General features: G+C 51.7%; 1 protein-coding gene across 4 annotated transcripts in view; it reads left to right on the top strand.

Moving 5' to 3' along the window:
- The window catches only part of Sh3pxd2a (SH3 and PX domains 2A), a 204,687-nt gene that overhangs the window by 123,962 nt on the left and 63,157 nt on the right, over nt 1-17,568 (top strand). The window contains exon 1 of one of the 4 annotated variants that reach the window (XM_021640223.2): nt 14,618-14,660. The exons of the other annotated variants lie outside the window; for them this stretch is intronic. The gene's annotated coding sequence lies outside the window, so the exon portion shown is untranslated. Of the gene's footprint in view, nt 1-14,617; nt 14,661-17,568 lie in introns of those variants that run through there. 4 annotated transcript variants of the gene reach the window in all.

Genomic DNA, 17,568 nt, shown 5'->3' with positions numbered 1-17,568 from the left:
TCCTTGCTGATGATGGAACTGAGGACAATTTTCTAGAGACATAGTCTGGCCATAGGGCCCAGGTTGATCTCTGTCTCGTGCCCTGCTGGGCTGCAGTCGAGTGCTTGCTTGTCACAGATGAACCCTTAGGTTTAACCCCCAGCTCTGAATAAACCCAGTGTGGCAGTGTATGCCTGCAACGCCACCACTCAGGAGCCACAGGCAGGAGGATCAGAAGTTCAAAGGCGCCCTTGGCTGTATAATAAAGTCAGCCTTATCATAGGTCAGGCTCTGAACCGTCTCTAGAATTCCTAGAAGGAAGCTATGATGGCAAAGGCTGGTTGACTGATTAGAACCTCAGGGGTGTGGAGAGTTCGCCATGTTGCAAGTCCAGAGCCTAATTATCTCAGCTCCTCCTCAGCCTCACCAGTAGCCATTTATTGTCCTTCTCTGCATGGGACTTAACATTTTTTTTCTTTTTGTGACCATTAGGTCACAAATCGTTTGGGCTTTAAGAACAGAATCCTAGTTTGCGCCAACCGGAGGGTTAAGAATACTGTCGGATACGCTCAGACAGCCTGTAGCAGAGTTCCCCGCCCCACGCAGCTGCTACCTGCCATATCCAGTTATTTGAAAGTCTGACTGTCTTTGTTCCTGTTGTGACAACAGTTCACAAGACTGCTGTCTCTTTGGATCGTGTTATTTGGGGAAACATGAATCTTTGTTCTTAGGCTGTGGTTACCCATCCTGGGTTCTGGAATAAACTGTCTCCTTTGTTCCTTTGAGGCAAGAGCTACTTCTTTAGTTGACAAGACCCTGTCCAAAACAAACAAACAAACAAACAACCCAATCAGAAGCAAGGCATGTGCAGAGCAGAGGAAAAATGATGTCAGGTGGCACACAGCCTCGTGGAGGCGCAGGACCGCTGACAATTTACCGTGGACAGAGAGAGGGTGTGGCCTGAATTTTTTTCTGCACCTTTCCCGCCATACTGCTTTCTAAGTCTTTCCTTTCCAGGTACTGTCTGCCTAACTACCAGTAGCCATCTTTGGGTCCTCCCTTCCTTCTGCCTATCAGCTTGATCTCCTGATCACTCACTTTTTCCTGTCCCCACCGTGGTGCCTGTCAAAAGCCCTCCACCTCCCTGGGAACTCTCCAGCCCAGTCCGCTTCCACCTTTACCCCGGCAGTTGCTATTCCCCGTGACACCACTAGGGGGAACCCTTAAAGTACATTCCAAACCTCCTGAAACTCCCCGGGGACCTCCACTCCGTGCAGAGCAGCGCTGCATAACTGACCCCTGCTGCCTTTCTGACCGGGCTCTGCCCCAATACACATTCCCACCAGGTCGAACCTGTTCAGCCGCATGGGTCATCCTCTCATTCCTTTGCGTGGCCTTTGTACTTGCTTGCCGCGACCTGGAGTATCTTCTTCCATTTCCCCACGGCTGGCCTCCGTCTTTGTTGTTCGCCATCTGGGAGGAGCCGCCCCAGCCTCGCCCTCGCAAATCTCCGCGCCTTCCCTGTTGCTGACCCTTCTAGTTACTTGCCTTGTGCATGCGCTTGCTCACTGCCCATCTCCCGCCACCTTGAACCCTCCGCTTGTTGAGAGTGAGTACCTGAGTGAGGAGAATGTGAGTACCAGAATCCCCCTGTGAGAGTCAGGAAAGGTGGCTTCTCTTTCCAGCTTTGGGGGACCTTGGAAATCGGAGCGACTTTTCTGATTCGGGAGCAGAGAGCTGGAGGCTTTGGTTATTCAGAGAGAGAGAGTACATTTGGGTAATCAAGACTGGAAATCAAAGATCCGCCCTTATTAAGCCCCAGCTGTATTCAAGGCACTGCACGGTGCTGCGGTTACAGAAATATGCCTGCTGTTTGGAAGTTTGCAGTGATGAGCAAACTCAAAGTGTGGGAGCCGGAGACTGTCAGTCAAGCTGCTTGATATCCTAGTTTGCTTTCTGTTGCTGTGATAAAACATTCAGAAAAAAATGCAGCTTGGGGAGGAAAGGGTTTATGTGGCCTGTGCTCTGCACTGCCAGAGCAGGAACTCCAGGCAGGCGCGAAGCAGAGGCCATGGAGGAACGCTTTTGGCTGGCTTGTTCTCCATGGCTCTCTCCGCTCCTGCTCGGGGTGGCATTCTGCACGTCAGTTATTAATCACAAAACATGCCGCACAGGCTGGTCTACAGGCGTCTGATGAAGGCGTCTGCTCAGTTAAGGTTCCTTCTTCCGTATGACTGTAGCAAGCTGACAAAAAGCTGACCTTCCTGTCTCACATCCACACTCTGTCAGTCATGTGACCTTGGACATGCTCCTTCGCCTGGAGCTCGCCTGTTCTCTTGTACAAGTCAGAGTTCAGCTGGAGAAACTGGAGAAGGAACAGGGGACAGGGAGTAAGAGACTAACTGAGCATGTGTAACCCTGGCACTCAAAGGGCTGAGTTCAAGGCCAGCCTGGACCTTGTAGGGAGGGAAGGAACAAGAAGGGGGGTGGGGTGCTACTGTAAGGAACTGGTTTATACACCAGCAGGGCTGTCTAGGCCAGCCTGAACCCCTAGGGCAGGCTGGAAGAAAACAGGTTCCCAAACACAAGCTGGATCTGCGTGCACACGCGTGTGTCTTCAGGGAGTCTCTGCCCTGCCCCGCAGCTTTACAGCTTCTAGGCTGTGGTCTCCCTCGCCTCTGCCCCAGTGCTGGACAATTCCCCTATGTCCACTAAGGCTGGGATGCTTTGTGAAAATGATCGCATGTGTTGGAGCTGGCTGGCCTCACTAGCTGATCATCACACCTGTTTAACCCTATAGTTTGAGGGCCTCCTGCCAGCCAGAAGCAGGAAAGGCCAGAAGTAGCTGTAGTAGCTCCTTATGGCGGGAAGGCATCCTTCCAAGAGTCCTTAAGGGGAAAAGGAGCCCTTCCTCCCTGCAAGCAGTTCCCACAGCTCCCAGGAAAGATGCTTGAGGAGTTCTGAGAGTCGCCACTAGGGGGCGCAGTGGCCCACAGAGCCATTGGGGATCATGACTTCCACGGGCTGCCACTTGCCACGCAGAGGAGCTCCTTCCCCCCCCCCCCAACTCAGGGATGAGCTCTAATTCAAATGCAAATGAGGTTGCTCAAGAGTGTTGCAAGACTGTTCTCTTGGGCAAGTGTTGACGTTCCTGGCGAAGTCCTGTTAATTGTGTTCTTAGAAAAGCCATGGGCTCCGCCTGCCTGCCCATCTCTGTGATCATTAACCAGTCTTATTGGGTCCAGTTAATGAGATCAGTGCTGATGTGGTTCTGTTGTTGGAGCTGAGAGTTTAAGGTTTGGCATCTGACACGGAAAAGATTCGGTCTTAGTATTGATTTCCTCTTTGTAAGCCCCAAAGGAGTGCCCCAGTTCCGTCAACTATATGCTCTGGAGTAAGTCCTTAGCTTCCTATGTCTCCATTTCCCTCTATAAAATGGAGTGCCGGAGGCTGCAGAGATATGCCCGTGCTCCTCCAGGGCAGGGTGCTGGTGTAAGAGCATGAGCTCCTTAGAGCTGCGGTTCCAGGCAGTTCCATCCTCCCAGCGTGAATGCTGAGAACTGAACACAGGTCCGTGGCAAGAGCAACAAGGTTCTTAACCGCTGAGCCATTTCTCAAGCCCTGAGTGTCAGCCTCTTGAGTAGCAAGCACAGTACAGGCCTGTGTCTCTGGGCCAGGCTATGAGCTTGGGCAGTTTTGTTGTTTTGTTCATTTGCTTTTTTATTGTTCTTACGTTAACTTTTTTTTTTAAAATAAACTATCACAAAATATTTGAAAATAAATAAGAACATCGCACATTTGAAATATTTATGTGACATATATGGAGGTCAGAGGACAGCGTGTGAGACTTGGTTCTCTCTGTCCATCACGTGAGTTCCAGGAATCAAGCTGAGGTCATCAGACTTGGTGGCATGTGCCTCACCCACCCAGTATCTCCCCGGCCCCTGTGCTTTGTAATTCTGAGACAGTCTCACTCTGCAACCCAGGCTGGCTTTGAACTCACAACTTGGCCTCTCTAGTACAGCATTAGAGGCATGAGCCACTGTGCCTGGCAAAGTTTAGTTTTTCATTATTTTTTTAAAGTTTATTTATGTTTTTTAAATTACTACTTTATACTTGTTGTTTTGCTGCGTGTGTGCCTGGGAACCGCATGTATGCCTGAATAACATGTTGGAGCCCCTGGCACTGGAGTTACAGATGGCTGTGAGCCACAAGTGGGTGCTAGGAATTGGAGCCAGGTCCTCTGAAAGAGCAGCAAGTGCTTTTAACTACTGAGCCATTTCTTTAACACTCTAAGTTCAGTTCTGAATAAGTATATTTTTTTTCTACTATTAAGACATACCTACTATAAGACTTGGCTACTATAAAAAAGCTATCTATTCGGAAAGCTGAGCCCACCTTTTGTTTTTATTTTGTTTTGGTTTTTCAAGACAGGCTTTCTGTGGGTAGTCCTGGCTATCCTGGAACTGGCTCTGTAGGCCAGGCTGGCCTTGAACTCAGAGATCAGCCTGCCTTTGCCTCCTGAGCGCCGGAATTAAAAGTGTGTTTCACAATTGCGTGGCCCACTCCTAAAAAACATTTTACATTTATTTACATGCACATATGTGTGTGTGCGCTCACATACATGCCCCATAGCATGTATGTAAAGGTTAGAGGACAATCGTCAGTCTTGGTGGCAAGCACCTTCACCTGCTGAGCTATCTTGTCAGCCCTCATTCTCCTCCTTAGATGAGGTAGCTAAGAGTGGCCACTTGCCCAGGTTGGACAGAACTTGGTCTCCTGCTGACTGCAGTGGATCTTGGCACCCAGTGAGGTGTTAGAAGGGCTACGGTGTGGCTGAGCCAGCAGGTCCGTGTGGCCTTGGAGGTCTGCTTTTCCCAGGGTTAGGGCTGAGCAGCCATCTTCCCTGAAGAACACTGGTTTCTGCCTCCTGGAAACCCTGGTTGACTCCTTACCCATGGAATGCCCAGCCCCACTGCCAGGGAGGTGTGCTGTCCGCCGAGTCCTATAGGCAGCCTGGAGAGAACAGGAGAGGGGAGAGAGGGAGAAAAAGAGGAGGCTGGTGAAAAGCGCTCTGAAGCTGGCGGGAGCTGCAGGGTGTCAGCTGGGTACCCTGTTAGAAATGACAGCGTGACTAAGGACTTGGGGTTGATAGGAGGGAGAGCTGAGGAAGGAGAGGAATCCTTCCTGGCAGGAGAGGAGACGGGGCTAGGGAAGGGGAAGTGTGAGATGAGGCTGGAGAGGAAGCCTTGGGGAATGTAGCCTTCCTACTGTGGCCAGGGCTTCCTGGTCCCCTTAAACTTCTCATCCCCTGTGGAAGACCCAGGCTGTTTTGTGACCATGACCAAACTCCTCCTGGCGCCCTCCTTTGGCCTGTCCCTAGTGAGCATGTCTGTGGAAGCCTCTCCATCTCACCCAGGGCTGTGTTTTCCAGCAGTTTCACTTTTCATGGCGCTGGCTGGCTCCTCAGCCTCATATCACCCCTGAAATGCAAAGCCATCTAATTGGAAATGAGGCTGATTGGTGGAGTTTCCTGGCAGCCACGTGGCAGCGATGTGGATGGGGTGCCAGCACTGCTCACGTGTTGCGTGCTTCCGCATATGTGGGGTGCCTGCCAGAACTCCAGCCGAGGCAGCACCCACTGCTCAGCTGGCTGACACCCGATGCAGGAGGGGGTGCGCTCCCCAGGTTCTGGGCTCTCAGGAGAGAAGTAGAGATGGCCTCGAGCCCCGCCCGTATCCTGCTCTGTTAGCGGCCTCCGCAGCTCCCCATTCCCCGCTTTCTCCTGCCAGAAAAGCAGGAGGCTGGGCTGGGAGGGACAGCCTGGGCAAAGGCCAGGTCAGAATTCTGAGCCTGCTCACTAAAATGTAGACTTTTCAGGCCCACTAACTCAGCATGAACTCTCAAGGATTTATTTTAAGACAGGTCTCATGTAGTCCAAGCTGGCATTCTCTTTGTGATGGAGACTAGCCTTGTGCTCCTGATCCTCTTGTCTCTACTTTCTGGGATGATAGGCATGAACCTAAACTATACTGCCTGGGAATTCTTTTTATTTTTTATTTTTCAATTTTATTGTGTGCATACTAGTTCCCTATATTCATGTACGCATGCATGCCAGAAGAGGGCATCAGATCCCAGTGTAGATGGTTGGGAGCCACCACGTGGTTGCTGAGAATTGAATTCAGGACCTCTGAAAGAGCAGGCAGTGCTCCTGACCACTGAGCCATCTCTCCAGCCCACTGCCTAAGAATTCTTAAACCAAACCAGGCTTACCTTCTGCGTGTGGGACTGATGGCCACGTGCAGGCTTGACAGACAGTGAAGGTAGCGGGAAGAGTCACTGGACTCACCATGTTCCTGGACCAGCTCTTTGAAGATGCTTGCAGTTGGAAGTGACCTGCAAGGATCTGTCAGAAAGCACTAGCACTGGGGCCTTGGAGATCAGTCGCCTAAGGGATCCCCATCTGGCCTCCCCAGGAGGTAAGGCTCTTGGAGAGGGAGACGCCCAAGCTGTGGTCCAGCAGAGAAATGCTTCCCACCACAGACCTCAGCCAGGAAGCAACTTGTTGCTCCCTCCAGCTTTCTGGTTTATAGACATGTGACATTGGGGGCAGCATTTCCAGTAACGATGAAGCCAACGGAAAAACAAAGGCTCGAGGGGAACGCGCCTCGCTTGTTGTATTAGCACCTTTTTCTGATCTAAAGTTACTTAGTTTAGAAACAGAAATGTGCCGTGTGGAACTTGGTTGGCTTGTGGCCTTCTTCTAATTGGTCAGTTTCGAAATGGGAAGGCAAAGAGTTTTTCCAAAGTTTCAGGAAATTTAGAAGTTTGCAGGAAAAGCAAACTGACGTTTTCTTTGTCCCCTTGCTGTCACCGTGTGGCCGAGCAGCTGGCATGAGGAAGGTCTGAGTTAACATCAGGACAGGAGTCTTGCATTAAGATAGCGGGGCTGTGTCAGGATCCCTTCACATTCCTGGGATCAGAGGAACATTGTCTTCTTCTCACTCCTTCCCATGGCTCTACTTCTGGTTCGTATGTGTGGTGTCTTCTGTGGTCTCAGAGACAGCTTTTCTGTCTTCTCTGGGGTCTTGCCAGCTCACCCTTGATCCCTCTAGGCTCCCCAAAGTGTTAAGTAAGATCTAAGTGAGTGTATAACCATTCCTGCAGGAAGGTGAAGTCCTTGTAAAGCAGAGATGACAGGTCAAACCAAGACGTTTGTACGTTGGCCATGACCTCGTGGAGACGTTACACACATCTGTCGGGGAGAGACATGTCCTTCTGTGCACCGCCGTCCCTGTTCCCCACCTCACCCCACCATTCTCATGGCTCCTGGGTCATCATTTACATTGATCCCAGAGCTCTGCTTTCAGAGCCCATCCCACACTCCCAGGACCTGGGCCTCCTCTGCTCAAGGCCAGTGGCACTATGCACACCAGTGGCAATCTGGGAGACCCTTGAAGGGCAGATGCATAGGACAGTGCTGCTTCTGGACCTTCCGTCCAGGACAGCATGGCTGCTGCTGAACTAGTTCTGGCCATGGCTGGTTTATAGATTTGTTTGCCAAGCAACTGAGAACCCGTTACATGCCAGGCTCTATGCCCAGCTCCAGGGATACCAAGATGAACTTGAGGAGGTCTCTGTCTTCCAGGACCCCCAGTTGGATGGGAGAATAAATTAACCAGAGAGTGTCAATGAACACAGTAACACAAATGCCACAGATGGGTGGGACAAGCAATCCAGCCACACAGACCTGCCAGGAAAGTGCTAGGCCTTCTGCAGCTAATTTACTAAGGGCTTTGATTATTTCTTTTTTTTTATTCATTTATTTTTGTTGTGTTATTTTCTGTTGCTGTGGCAAAACATCTTGAGACAAACACCTATGAAAAACACTGCTATAAAGCAACTTATAGCAGAAAGAGTTTAATTGAGCTCATGGTTCCAAAGGGGTAGAGTCTATGATGGTGGAATGTAGGTTTGGCAATGATCAGCCAGCTGGGCGTTCCCATCTTGGTCCCTACGGATCAAGCGTTCAAACATACGATCTTATGGAAACTTCATTTATGCTAAGCAAGTTGTCTGCCACTGAGCTATATATTCTCAAACAGCCTCCCCCCCTCCCGCCTTTTTTTTTTTTTTTTACTAACTTTATTTTTATATTTTGAGACAAGGCCTACCTAAGTTGTCCAGTGTCCTAGTTAGGGTTTCTGTTGCTGATAAAACACCATGACCAGGAGCAAGTTGGAGAGAAAGGGTTTGCTTCTTATCTCACAGCTCTCGGCGCATACTCCATCACTAGGGGAAGTCAGGGCGGTAACCTGGGAGCAGACTCAAGCAGGCTCCGTGGCGGAGCACTGCTTACTGGCTTGCTCCTCACGGTTCGCTCAGTCTGCCTTCCCGCCATCCAGGGCTACTGCCTGGGAGTGGTCCCACCCACAGGGGGCCGTAACTTCCCACATCAGTCAAGCACTTTCTTTCCCGATGACCCTAGCTCATGTCAAGTTGACATAAAACCTAGTCAGCACAGCCATGCCGGCCGGCCATGAGTTTGTGCACTTCCTACCTCAGCCTCCCTAATGCCAGGCAAAGAGGGAGGACAGTGCAGAAGATGGCCAGTCACCGCACTGGTGGCACAGTGGGCAAATATCTTCTAAGCCGAGCATCTGCGCTGGCCATGGTGGCCTCTGCCTATAATCCCGGCGTAGGCCCAGAAGTTCAACCCCGTGCTCAGCTGCATAGCAGGTCTCTAAACCTCAGGGTGGGCTCTTTAAAAAAAAAATCCTATTACCTGAGACACTGAGGCACATGGATCATGAGTCTGAGGTCAGCCTGGGCTACACAGTATCTCAGTAAGGAAACATAAAGTAAATTGGGCCTCAGGCTTCTCCAGGGCTCTGAGTACCCACCCTGGCGTACAGTTTCAGCAGCGACACAGGTCAGCACTGGCCAATAGGAACGGTGCGCCTGGATGGGAGAAAACTTGCCCCTGGGGCCTCCCCCCACCTCCAGTTAGAGACATTTGTTCACACCCATAAAAGGAGGGCAATAATTCTAGCCGATTTCCTGGCCCCCCACCTAGGCATCTGGCATCGGGACATGCCCCCTCCTTTTCTTAACACAGGGAAACATGGGCCCAGAAAAGCAGTGAGCTAGGCACACAGTGACTTGTTCTCCTGGCGGGAAGGAAGCTCAGCCTGCGCTGTGGTAAGGAAAGGGTCAGCTCCACCCCCAGCCCGTCCCCGTCCTGCGGCTCACTCAGCTGCTGCTTTCTGGACAAAGCTTAGTCACGTGAGAGCCAGCTGTGGGGGGATTTCCCCAGCAGTGATGCGTGCGCGTGTGTGCGTGTGTGTGTGTGTGTGTGTGTGTGTGTGTGTGTGTGTGTGTTGCGCACACATACGCACATGCACTACCGTTTACGTGGCATTTGTGAGCTCACGGGACCTGACCAAACCCTTGCAGAGCAGGGCCAGGCCAAATCAGGAGAGGCCAGGGGGCTTTTCTAGCAGACACTGTGGGGGAGGGGCTGAACCTGGATTCCACCAGTCATGGCAGATAAGTCCCTGCACAGGCTCCCATTTCCCGTGACACCCATCCTGCCATGAGACTATATTGGTTATGTTTTTTGTTTTGTTTTGTTTTGTTTTGTTTTCTTAAGCCCTTTGAAGCAGATGTTGTCATGCAGCCTTCTGGGATGTTCTGCTGGGCCTGAGGGCATCTCTGTGGCGCCCAGGAAGGTCAGGGGCATTCCCCAGCCGCAGAAGGCCTGCATGTGGCTCAGAAGGGCGACTTTGGACTACAGCAGTGGTTCTCAACCTTCTTAATGCTGTGACCCTTTAATACAGTCCCTCATGTTTTGGTGACCCTCTTCCCAGCCATAAAATTATTTCTACTGTCTTTTAACTGTAATTCTGCTGCTGTTGTAAATTGTAGTGTAAATATCTGATATGTGACCCCCCAAAGGGGTCACGACCCACAGGTTGAGAATCACTGAACTAGATGAAGGTCAGGGCCGCAGGCATCAAGTGAGCTTGGGTTGCCCTGAAACCAGTGGAGCAAGGACCAAAGGGGGCTCATGCTCCTGTCATCCAGAGGTTTAACGGGAGACTTCGAGTGTTCGAGGTGTGGGGACGTGGCACACAGGGTTAAGACAAGAGGAACCTCAGAGCTAACTGGAGAAACGCAGCACTCTGGGGGAGGGGTGCTAAGAACGGAGCACAGGTTCTTTGTGTACCCTAGGCAAATGCTTGAACCCTGGGGTATGTATCTCACCTAGCTTAGCGTCTTTATTCAACACCCACTATGTGCCAAACAATTTTTTAAGATTACAGCCCTAGCAAGCATTCTGGAGCTGCTTGAAACAGTGAACACTACAGAGCAAAGATGGGTGAGATAGACCAACCTTAAAAAATGGGTATCCCCTCCAAAAATGGGTATTCCCCCGTCCCACCCTCCACCAGGAGAAGGCTTCTGTGACAACCTCCACCCCACCCCCACCCCCCAAAAAAAAAGAAAAGAAAGAGGCTAGACAGGAAGCTGTGGAAGAGAAGTCTTAAAATTGTGACAAGGATGCTCACGTGTAGCTCTTCACAGCTGATGGTTTCCACCGGGTGGGGAGGGACTCAGTTTCCTTTGAGGGGCTGGCCACCGGAGTGTGACCATGCTCCGGTGAACCCGTGAGCAGCACACATTGTACACTGTTTCCTTCTCCTCCTGCTCCTCTTCCTGCGTCTCCTCTTCTTTTTCTTTTTTTTGGGGGGAGGTCACAAGGGTGGAGGGATGGACTTGGGAGGACTGGGAAGTGAATGTGACTGAGTTGCATTATGGGAAATTTCCAAATAATCAATAAAAATATTGTATTTTTTAAAAATATGGGTATCCTCAACCTCGGTTCAGATAAGAGCAAGGCCTTACCTGACATCTACAGCCTGGGAGCCATGCTCACAGCCAGGCCCTGCTGCACCAGCAAGGTCTTTGGAGGCTCATTCTGACTCTCCCAGGCCACTCCAGTGAGGCTCAGAGAGGGACACCCCGTGGAGGTGGCCTGGACAGAATCGAGCAGGTAGCCAAGGCTGCCAGGCTGCTTCAAGCTCGAGGATTCCGGAGCAGACAGCATCGGTCAGGGAGTATGTACTGTGTCCATACTGTGTATGTCCTCCTGTGCGCCCAGGACATCCAATGGAGCTGGATCAGCAGCAGGGCCCGGCCGCGCATGCGGACAGCGCTCTCTGAATAGCTGGCAGTTGATTCTTTGATGATCTGATAGCCGGAGTCCAGAGTGGGAGACTGGACGTTCTACTCCACACTGTCCTGGATGGAAATGTCCATCCTGAGCGTGCTGCCCTTGACTCCCTCCCTATATTCCATCCTCCCATTTGGCTTCTGAACGAGCTGGCCAGGGGGTAGCTGGGTCCAGGACTATGGGCCGGAAGTGGCTGGCTGACTATTGAAGTCACTGGCCCATTTCTGTGCCCCTTTGCGAGTGGGCACACACAGTGCCCTCGGTGGGGGCTGCTGGGGTGTGGGTGGAGGAGCTGCAGGGAGAGACACTTCGGTAAACAGGGTAGACCACCAAGGCAGACCACCCCAAGGCGGGAGTGGCTGGGGTGCTGGGAGGTTCGTTCTCGAGTTTATTTCTTTTCTGGTGTACACAAACGGCGGGGCTCCGGGAGAGGTAAGGGACCTGAGAGCTGAGGGGGAGGCCGCACCCAGGGGGTGGTGTGGGGTCAAGCTGCAGCTGCTGGAAGCAGATGCGCAGCCCCGCCCACCCACTTCCCTACCCAGTGCTCCTCTGTCAGCCCACACATTTCCCAGTGTGGCCACCTGTCTTTAACCTCTTCTGGTTTCTTAAGTGAGCTGAAGGCCCTCCCCCAGACAGCTGAGTGGTCCCAGAGGCTGGACTGTCCTGGTGCCAGCCTTTTCTTGGTCCTTTAGAAGCTGTGGACCCCTCCCATCTTCCCACCTGAGCAGACAATCTGCCTGTTTTCCTTGAGCAGTGCAGACTTCAGGGTCTGGTACATTCCTCCCCTAGGCTGGGCGCTCCCATGGGTACCCTGGGAATGGAGTCTGGGAATGGCAAGACCCTGGGGAAGGGCTCGTTCGTAGCTGCATGCGCAATGTGAGAACATGGCTGCCTTTACACGGAGAGCGCAGCAGAAATAAATAAGGCCAAAGGGAAAGACCAGAAAACAATGTCTCCCACTAGGATCCCTTTGTTCCCCATTCCTGGCCCACTTGCCTGGGCTCAACCCTGACACCATCTCTTTCTTGCTGTGGGGCTCTTGGGAAAGGACCTTAACTCCCCTGAGTATCAGTTTCCTTGTCTGCAGAAGGCAGATTATTCTAAGGATTAAGTAAGAAAATGTACACTAACCATTCAGCACTCTGACCCACCCATCTCTTGCTGAGTGAGTAATTGATATTGTCTAACTGAATCTTAGGCAAGCAGTTCTCTCTTTCTCTCTCTCTTTCTCCTCTCTCACCTGGAGTTTGACCATGGTTTTTGGTCTGTGTGGTAAGACCAGAGAGCCAAGGATATAGCAGAGTGAGGAGACTGGAGACATTTGGGGATTTTCTTGTCTTTTAGATCTGCATTGGTAACTCAGCCCCTAAGTACTTCCACCCACTTGGCTGAGAAGCCTGTAGCCCAGCCACTTAGGGCTTGGGTGAAGCTCTTGTTCATAAATGCTGGATGATCTCAATCCCACCACAGCATTAAGCTAGCCCAAGGCCCTTGTGTCAGTGTACAGGATTTCTGAAGGCTCTAGGAAGCCAACCTGCCCGAGAGGCTGGGAGGGGGATGCAGGGCATTCGGGGAACCACTGCTGTGGTGGCATTAACCCCTTAAGTCCAAGATGGTGTCTTTGTGGGTTTGTATGGGGGGCCGTGTAAGCTTCCCGGGCCGCCCATCTGAAAAACAGTTGTCTTAGGTCATGCTCTGTTGTAGGAACAGGATACCCGAGACACAGTCTCCTGTAGCCCAGGGTAGCCTCAGAATTGCTGTGTAGCTGGGAATGACCTTGAGTTTCCCACTCTCCTGCCTCTGCCTCCCAGGTGCTGGAATTACAGGGAAGGACCACAGCACCTGGGCTTGTGTGCTGGTGGGATTTGAACTCAAGGCTTCACACATGCTAGGCAAGCACTCTGCCAACTGAGCCTAAGACTGGGCAATTTATAAAGAAAAGGGGATTCCTGTATTTGGGGTGTTTGGGCCTCTACCTCCCTTCCAACAACCCCCAACCTTAAGTAGGAGAGAGAAAAGGTTAGTGGGGGAGAGGGGCCCAGACCCCTTTACTTCTCCCAGCTGTTTAGGGTCACAGCATTCTTTTAGGACTCTATACCAATCTCTGTCAACCGCAGAGGCAGCTAGCAGGCTCCTCCACGCTGCTGCGCCCCAAACTTAGTTTCTCTTAGTCTGTCTGCTCCAAACTGCTACACCGTCTCTGGTCTCTCCAAACTGCCACACCGTCTCTGGTCTCTCCAAACTGCTACACGCCACATGCCAACACTGAACACCTTACCTTCCCATTCTCCGAGCTCATACTTTTTCTCTCAGAGCCGGAGACCATGCCCGCCTCTGTGCCACACACGGCAAAAGCCACACTCTGAATGAGAAAATGAACAGCTGTGGACAAACTAAAGCCCAACTAAAATCCCACCCTCAGGATTAAAACAAAAACATATTTATATAACATACAGAGAAACCAACACTTCCATTGCAGGGTTTACCAGGTATAATGGCTCACACGTTTAATCTCAGCATTGGGAAGGCGGAGGCAGGTGGAGCTCTGAATTTGAGGAGAGCCTGGTCTACAAAGTGATTTCTAGGATAGCCAGGGCTTCCTTCACAGGGAAACCCTATTTTGAAAAACAAGACAAAACAGGTTCAGGGGGCCAAAAATCTACGGTCCCATAGCTGCCTCTGCCCTACAGCAGACAGTAGAAGGGCAGGCAGGCATGTTCAGAAGAGATGAAAGGGGGCCTGAGACCCTTTGTACCTGCACCTGCTCTCCAGAGTAGCCGTCAATGTCGAGAATAGCTCTGTAAGACAGATGAGCCAGGTGGGGCTGTTGGAACAAAAGGAACCATTGTGTGTCCATGACTGACAGTGGGGGAGACAGGGACATCCATGCTGCACTCATGAAAACAGCTGCTGCCACCACCGTTAAGTATGGGGCTGAAGGCGGTGGCCACCTTTCCTGGTGTGGCATAGTCAAAGGGGGAAAGAAGCACATGGAGTCTTAGAAACTTAAGAAATCGGCCCTGTGTAAAGTTGAATTGTAGCAAGGGAAGGAGGGGAAAGATTAGAATGTAGCCCTTACCTAAAAGCTGCACATGGGTATGAACAATAGAATTCCCAAAGAGGGAGAGGCCTCTCCCAAGATCCTGAAGGAGGGAAGGGTCAAAGAGATTCTCATTCCACGGGACCTGGCAGAGTCTCTGAGCTGTGAGAACTGGTAAAGTGGTGGCCCACCCCAGTCCCCCGAGCCTCTGGCTCGGTGTCATCTTCATAGAGTTAGGGCAGTTGGCAGCCCTCTCTCTGTGCCTCCGCCCAGGACTCAGCCCACTCAAGGTTTATTAGTTTGGAATGTGGACCTTGTTCCTCCAGGGAAGCATCCTGCAGACACAGTGTAGGACTGGATTGGGGTGTCTGCCGCGTGGTTCCTGAAGCTCTGCAGTTGTTCAAGGTTAGGGGCTTGGGAGGGGTGGGGGAGGGGTGTCTTTCCCTCATTTAGACTAGCCAGGCCAGCCAGACCTTAGGAGCGGAGGGGAAATGGGGGCGGGGGGGGGGGGAGGACAGGGATCTTGGCTTCTCCCTCATCACCCAGACCCAAGAGGAGCCAGGATCAGCCTCCCAAGTGTTCACCAGACCCAGTGTTTGGCCACATCTGCAGACACTAGATTTTCCTCTGGGCCTAGATCCTTGCTGGTATTGCTGGCCAGCAGGAACAGCTGTGACAAGAACATGGAAGCTGTGCATAGTGGAAAGGCCCTGTCTCCACACCATCTTATCTCCCTGGAACCCACACCTTTTGCTGTTATCCATTTCCCATCATATCCCAAGAGGCCTAACTCCAACCTGTCCTGGAGCTCTCACAGGCAGTGGGTCATGACAGTGTGAAAATACCGTGAAGATGTGATGTTGGGCCTCTTCACTGCTGTATCATGGGAGGAAAAGAAGATCAGATTGCTAAATGTCTCACGTCAGCCATTGTACATGGCGAAGTGAGCACAAGGCCCAGGCCTCTGCTGCTCTTGCTCCTCATCTGTGCCCCTGATGTCTTGCTCATTTTTTTTCATGGCTATAGCAAAGACCTGAGGGAACAGTTTAAAGGGAGGACTGGCTTATTGTGGCTCATGGTGTCACAGAGGTGTCTATCCATGGTTTCTGCCATGGTCCCTGAGCTTGTGGCCTGAAAGCTTCTTCAGCTGGTGGCACCTTTTGGAGAGGCTGTGGAGCCCTGAGGAGGCAAGGCCTAGCTGCTGGGAATGGTCTCACCAGGAACCAGCCTTGGAGGGTTATAACTGCTGTAGTTCCAGCCTTGCTTCCTGTTTCTTGGTCCACCACGTCACACTGACGTGATATGAACTTCCCCACCATGATAGACTGAAACCATGTATCCAAGTTAAGCTCTCTTCTTCAGTTGTTCCTGCCAGGCAGGTCGCAGTGATGCAGATGTAACTAACAAATTAAGCTGCATTGCTGTGAGCCAGAACATCCTGGCGGCAAGGGCCTATGGCAGAGCAAAGTTGTTCACAGGCCGGAAGAGAGAGACAGGAAGGGGAGGGGACAGGGTGCATCTTTCGGGCCATGCTTCCTTCCAGGTAGGCCCTACTTCCTACTTCTTTCCACCTCCCACTCCACTACTTAGGCCCAAGCCTCAGGATCCAGTGGTTTCCTCGTGGCCCATCAGCTAGTGGTCAGACCTATAGTCCAGGAGCTTGTGGGAGATGTTTCATATTCAAACATAATGGCTGCCTTCAAAGCTATCTCCTCCTTCTGGGGGTTTGGCTTTCCAGAAGTTGAATCTGTGTTCAAGTGGGTTCTTTTTCTCTGGAAAGATGGTCTTTTCCCAGTACTCATTTAATCACGTGTGTTATGTGTTATGGCAAGGTCTGGAACATTAGACAAACACCGAAGAGATCAGTAGGCCTGCATGCTATAGTTGGCAGGTGTTGAGTATTGGTCCGAAGGCCACAGAGCTAGCTCTCAGCAAGGCCCGGCCTGCAGATAACCAGTCCCATATCCCATACCTCTCATTTTGTAGCAGGCTTTGTCCCTGTTCTGCAGGGCCCTGGCTTTTTGGTCAGGAGAGGGGAGTAAAGCAGCAGTTGGTTTGTGTTGGTCACAGCTGTTTCTTGGCTGGGCCTGCCTCTTGCTCCTGAGCCAGCAGCCCTTTGTGCCTGCTGGCTGGAGGGCCTGGCTGTATGAGCCAGGCTCTCTTCTGTTCATCAGAGCGAGGTGGAAGGGGACCTTCCCATCCCGGGAGAGAGCTTGCCAGGGCGGCCGGGAGCGGCAGGGCTGGATTTACTCTACACATCCAGGGATTGGAAAAGGAATCGCTTTAAAAAAGACCGGCTTGTTTCCAGTCTGTTGCAGTTTCCTTGAGGACGGGGAAGAAAATGCCTGCTTCTGGAGGTTGAGGCAGGATGGGTATTCACTCAGGTGTCTGCCCTCTAGCCACATCTGGCCTACCTTTGCTTCTGTGAATAAAATTTTATTGGAAGATGGCCCAGTCACTGTTTTTAGTATAATCACTGGATGATTTATTTAGTGTGTGTGTGTTACTGGAGATTGACCCTAGGTCCTCAAACATGCTAGGCAAGCACTTTACTATTGAGCTACCCTCTCAGCCCTCTTTATATTTTCACAGAGAATCAAAGTGGCCCAGGCAGGCTTTGAACTTCTGGTCATCTTCCCACTACCTCCCACGTGCTGGGATTAACAGTTTCACCATGCCGACCCACCTTTGCATGCTAACAGCAGAGCTGAGTGGTCTTCCCCGAGACCCCTCACCCCCAGCACCTAGGATAAGTTTTCCCTGGTCCCTGGCCTCAAAGAATAATTCTTCCTGGACTGTCCACACGCAGGCACAATGCCTTTCTGTGGCTCACTGGAAGAGATTTGCCTTTCTCAAAGTGCTTCCTCGTGAGGAGCCCAAAGGGAAGCCAGAAGGCAGCATCTATAGGCAGGTAGGCTCCCCACTCCCCGGCCCTCCTTGTCTGCTGCCACTTAGACCTTGGTGGTCTTGAGCATGTCTGGCCCATCTCAGCCCCATGAGGGCAGTCCTGCCAGCTGCCAGGCTTGGTGAGAGGCTCTGGCCTCAGACCCAGCCCTGTTTATCCCTAATTCCAATGGACCCAGTCTGAGGGTGGCGGTGGGAAGCATCTCAGACTCAGATGCAGCAGTTTTCTTGTTGTTTCTAGCACCCAGTATCATTCAGTTACCATCCTTGCATCCCAGGTCCTTGACTTCCCTGGTGCCCTCCTAGCTGAATGAGGCTGAGAGCCAGGCTCGTGCTAGCTGCATTATAGGAAGTGTTGGTGGCAATGGTGGCTAACCTTTGGTAAGCACTGGCAATTCCGAGGCATTAT

The sequence above is a fragment of the Meriones unguiculatus genome, chromosome 1 (assembly GCF_030254825.1).
Source record: "Meriones unguiculatus strain TT.TT164.6M chromosome 1, Bangor_MerUng_6.1, whole genome shotgun sequence".
In the NCBI taxonomy this organism is placed as follows: Eukaryota; Metazoa; Chordata; class Mammalia; order Rodentia; family Muridae; genus Meriones; species Meriones unguiculatus.
The sequence above is the reverse complement of the archived record's forward strand: the minus strand, read 5'-3'. Positions and strand labels throughout refer to the sequence as shown.